The sequence below is a fragment of the Silurus meridionalis genome, chromosome 8 (genome assembly GCF_014805685.1).
Source record: "Silurus meridionalis isolate SWU-2019-XX chromosome 8, ASM1480568v1, whole genome shotgun sequence".
Classification (NCBI taxonomy): domain Eukaryota; kingdom Metazoa; phylum Chordata; class Actinopteri; order Siluriformes; family Siluridae; genus Silurus; species Silurus meridionalis.
This window is the reverse complement of record NC_060891.1, coordinates 29,253,539-29,264,378: the sequence shown is the minus strand read 5'-3', so window position 1 is coordinate 29,264,378 and position 10,840 is coordinate 29,253,539. Positions and strand designations below refer to the sequence as shown.

The 10,840-nt window shown below is 42.0% G+C and overlaps 1 protein-coding gene across 1 annotated transcript in view; it reads left to right on the top strand.

The window, feature by feature from the left end:
- Positions 1–170, top strand: part of nphp1 (nephronophthisis 1) — a 42,683-nt gene extending 42,513 nt beyond the window's left edge. The window contains 1 exon segment of the mRNA XM_046855826.1: positions 1–170. This exon segment is cut by the window's left edge and continues 279 nt beyond it. The gene's annotated coding sequence lies outside the window, so the exon portion shown is untranslated.
- Positions 171–10,840: the final 10,670 nt, after the last annotated feature.

Here is a 10,840-nt window from a genome sequence, read left to right as displayed (position 1 = left end):
ACTAAACAGCAAACAGAAGAAATAAAAATGGAGAGCATCTGATGACTGAGGAACCAGAAACCTATCAGATTGTATTTTCTATGAGGAGCTGAACCTCATTTTGTATTATTTATACTATTTACTGTTTTACTGCAGCTTTCATACATAATAAACTATTCATTTCATTCAGATTCATTTGTGTAGTGTTTGTAACAGTGGACAAAGCAGCTTTACAGATAAAGAGTTTATAAAGTTAAAATGTAGAAGTTCATATGTCTATAAGTTTGTTCCTTATAAGTTTCTCTCTAGTGAGGGATCCAGTGGTGACTGTGAGACCTGTAATTTTCATCATCTGTACACTTCAACTCTGAGAGACAAAATTAGAAAATCACATTGTCTGATTTTTAAACAATTTATTTGCACATTATGGTGGAAAATAAGTATTTGGTCACCTACAAAAAAAGATTTCTGTCTCTTACAGACCTGTAACTTCTTCTTTAAGAGGCTCCTCTGTCCTCCACTTGTTTCCTGTATTAATGGCACTTGTTTGAACTCGTTATCAGTATAAAAGACACCTATCCACAACCTCAAACAGTCAGACTCCAAACTCCACTATGGTCAAGACCAAAGAGCTGTCAAAGGACACCAGAAACAAAACTGTAGAACCTGCACCAGGCTGGAAGACTGAATCTGCAGTAGGTAAGCAGCTTGGTGTGAAGAAATCAACTGTGGGAGCAATTATTAGAAAATGGAAGACATACAAGACCACTGATAATCTCCCTCAATCTGGGGCTCCACATAAGATCTCACCCCGTGGGGTCAAAATGATCACAAGAACGGTGAGCAAAAATCACAGAACCACACAGGGGGGACCTGGTGAATGACCTGCAGAAAGCTGGGACCAAAGTAACAAAGGCTACCATCAGTAACACACTACGCCGCCAGGGACTCAAATCCTGCAGTGCCAGACGTGTCCCCCTGCTTAAGCCAGTACATGTCCGGGTCCGTCTGAAGTTTGCTAGAGAGCATTTGGATGATCCAGAAGAGGATTGGGAGAATGTCATTTGGTCAGATGAAACCAAAATAGAACTTTTTGGTAAAAACTCAACTTGTCGTGTTTGGAGGAGAAATACTGCTGAGTTGCATCCAAAGAACACCATACCTACTGTGAAGCATGGGGGTGGAAACATCATGCTTTGGGGCTGTTTTTCTGCAAAGGGACCAGGACAACTGATCCTTGTAAATGAAAGAATGAATGGGGCCATGTATCGTGAGATTTGGAGTGAAAACCTCCTTCCATCAGCAAGGGCATTGAAGATTAAACGTGGCTGGGTCTTTCAGCATGACAATGATCCCAAACACACCACCCGGGCAACCAAGAAGTGGCTTCGTAAGAAGCATTTCAAGCTACTGGCCTAGCCAGTCTCCAGATACCCATAGAAAATCTTTGGAAGGAGTTGAAAATCCGTGTTGCCCAGCGACAGCCCCAAAACATCACTGCTCTAGAGGAGATCTGCATGGAGGAATGGACCAAACTACCAGCAACAGTGTGTAAAAACCTTGTAGAGACTCACAGAAAACGTTTGATCTCGGTCATTGCTAACAAACGGAATATAACAAAGTATTAAGATAAACTTTTTTGCCCCACTGTGTGTGTGTGTGTGTGTGTGTGTGTGTGTGTGTGTGTATATATATATATATATAAAATGCATTGTGAATATTTCTTGTCAACATCTGAATGTGTAAGGTGCAGTATACTGTACATCCTAGTATATGTAAACTTGGAGTATAAGGCATATGTAAGGTGCAGGACAGATAGCAGCAGTATGACAGCAGTATAAAAAGACTGTAATGTTTGCTTTAGTTTATCTTCAATCTCCCCTCTTTTGATAAGGTAGGATTCTAACTTTGTATATCTATTTAACTCAGTTGATTCTAGAACACCAGCTGCTCTGTCTTCTGCCTATGCTTTCTCTCACTCACCAAGAGAAACCGGTAGAGGTGGTGGTACAGGTCTACTTTTATCACGGAGATGGAGTTGTTGGTGACTTCAACCTCCCATCTGACAAACTTCAGTCATCCTGCCTCCTGACTTTTCTGAATACCTTCTCCTTGATATTTAAAAGCTGCCCTCCAACACACAAGGGAGGAAATGTCCTGGACCTGGTTTTCACCTTCCCTACTCCAGCTACATGACTGCCACTCCACTTCCAATCTCTGATCATCACCTGGTTTCCTTTTCAATCACTAAAAATAATTTACATGTCTCTCTTATCCGTCCTAACCTTCACTCCATCTCTCCCTCCTCTGTAGCCTTCTGTACTCTTTCATCTCTGACCGTGACTCCTTTTCCTCTCTACCCTTTTATTTTGCTACTGACTCCTTCCTCTCATCTCTTTCCTCAACCATGGACCTCCTTGACTACAAGACCCAAGAAGACTTCTTGTCCCACACCCTGGCTGTCAGAAGTTTTGCCCAGCAATCGAAGAGAGCTCAGATCAGCAGAGAGGAAGTGGAAAAAATCACAACTCGATGTAGACCTCTCATCTTACCGTGCACTCCTAAACAATTTTTCTTCGGATGTAACTTCTGCTAAAACTGCCTTCTACAAGGAAAAGCTCAAGGCCTCTGCACAAGATCCTCGTAAGCTCCACAACATCTTCTCTTCACTACTCAACCCCCCGGCTGTACCTGCTCCATCCTCCATGAATGCTAATGACTTTGCCTCCTTCTATGATGAGCAGATTAAGGAAATCTGCCAGACCTGCACTTCCTCCGCAACAATGACTACACAACACAGACAGGAATCCCCTACTCCTTCGTTGTCAAGCTTCTCAACCTTTACAGAAATGAGATACTGCAAGTCATCCAATCTTGCAATCCCACCACCTGCTCTATGGATCCAATCACTTCAACTACACTTCAGACCATCCCACAAGATCTCCTGTCCTTCATCTTCACAATCATCAATGGGTCTTTAGTATCTGGCTACCTTCAAGCAAGCAAGGGACATTCCCATCTTAAAGAAACCTGCTCTGGATCCATCAGACATCAAACATCTACAGACCGGCATCACTTCTCTCCTTTCTTTCTAAATCTCTGGTACGCATTGCTTTTAACCAACTGTCTGTCTAGCTCTCACAGAACAACCTCCATGATCCTAACCAGTCTGGGTTCAAAGCGGCACATTCCACAGAGACGGCCCTTTTGGCTGTTCCTGAGAAACTGCATGCTGCTCGATCAGCCAAGCTGTCATCTGTACTTATCTTCCTTGATTTTTCAGCAGCATTCGACACAGTCAAACACAAGGAGCCTCGGTATCAGCGGAACAGCATGGGAATGGTTTGCTTCCTACCGGTAAGGTCACTCATACCATTTTATCACCTTATTACCTGTGAAAGCTGCTTTGAGAAATGTTCATTGTTAAAAGCGCTATACGTATAAAAATACATTTTAATTGAATTGAATACGAGGTAACATGGAGAGGATTCACATCTGCCCCATGCAGACTCAACACTGGTGTCCCACAAGGCTCGATACTTGGTCACCTCCTTTTCTCCCTCTATACCCACTCTATTGGTGAACTCATATCCTCACATGGATTTTCTTACCACTGCTATGCAGATGACACTCAACTCATCTTTTCTTTCCCTCCCATCAGATACCACAGCTTCTGCTCGGATCTCAGCATGCTTGACAGACATATCTTCATGGATAAGTGCTCATCAATTATAACTCAACCCCAGCAAAACAAAACTGCTGGTCATCCCAGGTGATTCATCTCTAGGTCAATATCTCAGAATAACTCTTCATGACTCTCTGCTCTCCCCTTCAGCCACTGCTCACAACCTTGGGGTAACTATAACCAATCAACTGTCCTTCTCCTCAAATGTCGCTAATGTGTTTTTGTCGATTTCTTCTCTACAACATCAGAAGGATTCGACCATTTCTGTCCACACAGGCTGCCCAGGTGCTTGTTCAGTCTCTTGTCCTGTTATTATTGGACTACTGCAACTGCGTCCTTCCTCTAAATGTTATTCATCCACTGCGAATAATCCAAAACGCAGCTGCACTACTTGTGTTTAACCTGCCCGAGTCCCCTCAACCACTGTTGCTCCCTCCACTGGCTTCCAGTAGCTGCACGTATCAGATTCAAAATACTGATGTTCACCTACAAAGCCAAAAATGGAGTCTCTTACCTCATAGACCTCATCACTCCTCACACTGCACCACGCTGTCTGAGATCCTCCAGCATTGTTTCACTGATACCACCTTCTCTCAGGGGAAGAGGTAAGCACACTTCAAGGCTCTTCTTTGTTCTGGCACCAAGGTGGTGGAATGAACTTCCCCTAGATGTCCATACAGCTGAGTCCCTGGCTATCTTTAAGTGACGGCTGAAGACCTTCATCTTCCTGAAATACTTAACTACCAAGTTGCTTTGTGAAGATCAAGAGTTGTAGTCTGATTTATATTAAGTTTGTAATCTAGCAAAGCACTTTTGTATGTATGGAGTGTACACTTTTGTACGGAGGGGAGGCATTGTATGCTCCTTTGCTGTTTGCGTATGCCAAGTCCAGTGTATTATTGCCCCTTGTGGGAAGGTCTATTCGCTGATGAGGTTTTGCTAGAAAATCTGTGTGATTTAAGTCCCCAGCAGTGATGAGAAATCCGTCCGGGTGTGCTGTCTGTTGCTTGCTGATAGCCTGGTAGGGTTCACCGAGTGCCTTGATTCAGTCGCTGTTGTTAGCGGTGGGGCGGGTGTAAACAGTGACGAGTAAAATCACTGTGAATTCCCTAGGTAGAGAAAAGGGTTGGCACTTGATAAGAATATACTCTACCAGCAGAGAACAGTGTTTACGAACAACAGCAGCTTTTCGGCACCAAGCATCGCTGATATAAACACAAACACCCTCGCCTCGAGTCTTACCTCCCTCCCACAGACACAGTCAGCGCGGAAGCATGTTAGCCCAGCTAGATGGATAGCGGAGTCTGTTGTCATTTAACCACATCTCCATAAAAATGTAAACACAACATTGTCATCTCACACTGCACAGATCTTATAAGTTTTATGTGGTCCATTTTATTATCAAGTGATCTTACATTTGCTAGAATGAGGGGTGGTATCGTAGGTCTGTGTGGGCTAGCTGTTAGCCTAGCCCGGATGCTTCTGCATTCACCACGCTTCTGCTTCCTCTTGCAGCGCTTCCGACGCCTCCTTTTAGGGTGAGGTGCAGCAGGCGAGGTTGGCGCTTTGGTCGGCCAGATGAATATGCCAAGAGCCCGAACTTCCTCAGATACTGTGTTGTCCAAGATTTGTTTTGTTGTCCTTGTTTCAATTTCCAAAAGTAAATGGTGACAGTATCTTGTGTGGGACAAAGATAATGGCGTGATGACTTGAGAAGAAGCATGATGAGGAAGAAACCTTGCGACTCAAAAGAGACCCTAATCCTCAACACCAAATGTCCATCAGTGTTTAGGTTATAATTTGTTCAGTGATTGACATTTAGAACTGTTCATGCAAATTTTGGTCCTGAGCACAGTGTAGCAGACTGCTGAAATCTAGGATTATGCTTGTTGTCTTCTACCCTCCTTTAAAATAACAATAATAGTACGGTAGCAAAATTAACTAGACACAAAAGCACTGTACTAACATGCACATCATCAGTATTTCACTTGAAATTTTTTCAGTTTTTTAATGATAAAGTTAAAAATGTCTAGCAAAAAATTATTAAAATAAATCCAAACTATTTTATAAATAACCCTGTAGACAGCAGTGTCATTATAACTGGTCACCCTGTCAGCTGTCCAACTACAGTCCAATATCAAACCTCTTCTTTATCTCCAAGATTCTAGAAAAGGTTGTAGCACAGCAGTTCTGCTCACATCTACTGAGGAAGAACATTTATGAAATATATCAGTCAGGATTTCGGCCTCATCATAGCACAGAGACGGCGCTAGTTAAGGTGGTAAATGACTGTTATTGGCCTCTGATCAGGGTTTTGTCTCTTTACTTGTTTTGCTTGACCTCAGTGCAGCTTTTCACACCATTGATCATAATCTCCTGCTTGCTGGACTGGAGAACGTTGTTGGCATAAAGGGAACAGCTCTCTCCTGGCTCAGGTCTTATCTGACTGATCGCTATCAGTTTGTTGATGTAAATGGTGAGTTCTCCACCATCATCCTCATCATCACCACCACATGCAGCTAGAAGTAAACTCTCTGATTATGTAGCATCTCTGGATGGTGTTTCTGTCTCAGTGTGTACAGCAGTCAAAGACCTTGGTGTGATTATTGACCTGAGTCTTTCCTTTGAGTCTCACGTGAATAATATCACCAGGATCGCCTTCTTTCACCTAAGAAATAATGCTATAATTAGAAATATGATGTCATTACAGGATGCAGAAAAACTGGTTCATGCTTTTGTTACTTCTAGATTAGACTACTGTAACGCTTTACTGTCTGGGTGTTGGAGTACGTGCAGAAATAAGCTTCAGTTAGTCCAGAATGCAGCAGCAAGAGTCCTCACTAGATCTAGAAAATATGATCACATCAGCCCTGTTTTAATCATCTACACTGCTCCCAATTCCATCTCACACTGATTATAAAATACTACTACTGACGTATAAAGCACTTAACGCTCTCACGCTGCAGTATCTGAGTGAACTTCTGTACCAGTATGATCCTCCACGCCTACTTAGATCAAAAGGTGCAGGCTATTTGTTGGTACCTCAAATAATGAAGACTCCAGCAGGGGGCAGATTTATATATAGCCCCACAGTTATGGAACAACCTTCCAACCAGTGTTCGGGACTCAGACATAGTCTCAGTGTTCAAGTCGAGGCTGAACACATATTTATTTATTTATTTATTTATTTAAGTCTTTTATCAGTAGGTCTTCTTTAGGTCTTATATCTTTCCTCGATGGAGTCCCAACTTACACCTGGAACTTAAACAATGAGAATGCTTAACAATCTTGCATTTTCTCTTTTCCAGTCATCTCTCCTCTCTCTCTCGCTTTCTATCTTAAGGCTCCTGTGATCAATGTTTGTCCTTTTTTCTTTTCGGATCTGCCTGTTTCACCCCGATGTCCTACCTCTGCATGGAGTCCTTCTCAGTTGGAGACTTTGCACAGCTGGGGATGGTTCCACATCTACAGCCTAAAGATCCATGAATTACTGAACAACTGAAGAACTTTGAGGACTGATTCAGACTGTAATTAATATCTACAGTCTACAACAGTGTTTGCAGGACAGTTTGAATAGTTTTGTATTTACACACCTTTTACTGCACACATCAACAATGTAATTACAATGAATGGACATTCGGTGCCACCCAAATCAGGATGAGGTTCCCCTTTAGAGTCTGGTTCTTCTCAAGGTTTCTTCCTCATAACATCTCAGGGAGTTTTTCTTTACCACAGTCACCACTGACTCACACATCAGAGCTAAACAGGTATAAGGAACAAACCTATAGGCAATATTCTTTATAACTTACACAGTATTTTATATAACCTTATTACCACTATATATGTGTAAAGCTGCTTTAAAACAAAGTCTATTCTTAAAAGTGCAATACAAAATTACACTTTTAAAATTGAATTGAATTGTTGATATTAATTACAGTCCAAATCTATCCTCAAAGTTCTTGAGTTGCTCAGTAACTTTTTAGGCTGTTGATGTGGAATCATCTCCAGCTGTACAGAGCGTCTCTAACTGAAGGGAACTCCATCCAGAGGGAGTACATCTGGATGGATCAGGCAGATCTGAGGAGAGGAAAGGGACAGGAACACTGGTACCTCAGGAGCAGATTTAAAACACTGATGCTTGCCTTTTAAGGCCTAAAATGGACCAGCGCCTTCTTACCTCATAGACCTTCTCACTCCTCACACTTCACCATGCTGCCTGAGATCCTCTAGCACTGCTCAACCAGTCCCACCTTTTCTCAGGATAAGGTAAGTGTACATCAAGGCTCTTCTTGGTTCTGTCACCAAGGTAGTGGAATGAGCAGCAGTCTTCAAACGACGGGTGAAGACTTTCCTCTTCCTGCAACATTTAAACCAGCACTAAACCAACACCCTGTTTGTTTTGTCTTTATATATTAAAGAAAGTGTGCTATAATTCCTCTAACAGAGTTTCCGGCTGATGGTGACCCCAACCCCAATCCCCCACCCCAACCCCAATCCCCCCACCGCCCCCACCCCCAACACACACACACACACACAGACATTAACTTTTTGTTTATTGTAATAACTAAGTCACTACTTGTCCAATGACATGCCCCTTATCTCCCAACCAATCAGCATGCTTAATGGACTGTAACTGTTGGTCTAAGGAGGGCTACATTACAACACTGTGTGTGTGTGTGTGTGTGTGTGTGTGTGTGTGTGTGTGTGTGTGTGTGTGTGTGTGATAGGAATGCTCACTTCCCTATTGTTGAAAAGCTCTTGAACTACTCCAAATATATAGCAGCCTATTTTTACATTAAACCCCACCCACCTAAAAGCCCCGCCTACTTCTTCTAACAGGTGTATACACACGCGCGCACACACACACACACACACACACACACCTGTTTTTTAATTTCTATCACATTCTTTGCTGTAAGACCCAGCATACGCCTTGCATTGTTCCACACACCACACACCTCAAACTGAACTCAAGGCGTGTGTGTGTGTGTGTGTGTGTGTGTGTGTGTGTGTGTGTGTGTGTGTGTGAAACAGTACTGTTAGACGGTTCTCCACACCCATGTGGCTGATTGTGAGCAGGAGGAATGAGCGCTTTAACACCCACAGGCTGGTGCAGGAGTCAATGATGCAGTGGGTGTGGCCTTGTTTACAACAAAACATGAAATATTTCAGTTACAAAATCACTGTGACTAAGAAAAATTGACACAATTCTGACCTTTATGCTGAATACAGTCACACAACCAAAACACTAGAAGCTGATATTCTCAAGTTAAGCGTTCAGTAATGTGGACAAAAGCACAAAACATGTAAAGGGGGTGTGGCCTAAAGTCTGAAGGTTATTAACTGAATTAAATAACAATGTGAGCTGCATGATTATTACTGTATTTATTATATAATAATAACAGACCATTAAAAAATCAGCAAAATCATACAAACGAGGACCTAAAAAAACCCCAGAATGCACTCAGGCACTGATTTGATGTGGTTGCAGGTTTTGCCAGTGAATGTCTGGTTCTGGAGACGTACCAAGACATGATTTTTAGCATCCAGCAACACTGCTTCATCAATCCCACACAAATCCAAAATTTATGATGCCAGACGTGTCCTTCAAAATTCCAGGAATTTTTTGGTCTCCCTTCATACACACACTCTGGCTTCCTAACTACGAGGGCTGGGATTCATCACACAGCAGGTGAACAGTCAGTTCTGGAAGTTGATGTGTTAAAAGCAGTAGAAATGGGTGAGTGTAAGGACATTGCTATAACAGGAGAGAAATTGTGGTGTCTAGACGTCTGGATCAGAAGACTCCTGTAGCATAAATTGCTGAAGAAATAGATGTTGGTTTTGATAGAAAGGAGTCAGAACACAGAATTACAGCCTGCTGTGTATGGAGTTGTAGAGCATTCAAAGAAACCAAGCTGAGCCTCTACACCACCTACAGCTCCTGCAATGAACACGTGATCAAGGTGGCCTTTTCTGATGAATCAAGTTGACTTTTCCATCACGTAGATGGACAGGTCCATGGGCGTGGTTAACCTAGGGAGGAGATGGCACCAGGAGGCACTATGGGAAGAAGGAGATCTGGAGGTGGCAGTGTGATGCTCTGCGTAATGTTCTACCAGGAAATCTCAGGTCATGATGTTCATGTAGATGTTACTCAGTATACAGCAGGAAATGTTCTGCAGAAGAGAGACGAAGCCAGGATTAGGAGTTTTAAACAGGGTTGCCAGATCTGATCAGATTTCACCATAGATAAAAGTGTTTTAAATGTCTGAAGGCCAGGTTTCCACTCAATGCATCATCAACAATATCTTTATAATATTTATATTTTTATAATGATTAGTTAATGTGATGTAGGTGAAAGGTCAGGATCAGGTTCAGCGCTGTGGGTTGCCAAATTTGATCTGGACAAAATTGCTTCTTTTAACACTGTATATATTACAGTCTTTCCAATAGAACTGAGAAGAGAAGTAAAATATCATTGTGTCCTGGAGAAGGTCAGGAGAGGGGCATGATAGGGGTTATGAAGATTGGAATAAAATATAAAACCACTATTAGACTAGCACAAAGCAGGAGAAAATGAAGTAAAGGAAGAAGATATAAAAGATAAAGTAGAAGAAAACAGTGGGGACAGAGGAAGATCGGATGGATTGTGTAGCTGTGGGTTGTGACCTGGAAAATGTCTTTTCCTGCTGTTTATGTAGTAATAATAAAAAGCCAGAACTGGCTGGACCACATTCCTGCTTTAGATGTGGATCAGATTATTGTGCCAAGCCTTCCATGGAGATCCTGCCCAGAAACTAAACGGATGATTAAATAACCATGAGCAGAGACGCTGACTTTCTGTTCTAACTCAGAGGAAAGGAATGTTACTGTACAAATTCCTCTATTTGATTCGATCTCTCTCTCACTAACCCCATTATACACTACTGTTTCATTACTATTATTATTAGTGGTGTTTGAAAAGCTGTAACTTTACGGTTAGTGCTGAGAGTTGCTTATTTTCCTCTAACAGCACTACAAATTCACAACAAATACAATTTCATACACATGTTTTTATTTATATTTAAATTTAATGTTGATAAATTCCTTAATTGTGATTGGTCAGGAGGTGGTGATTGGTTCTCTATAAAAGCAGCTCTGACAGTTTATATCAATACACTCTCTCTTATATCA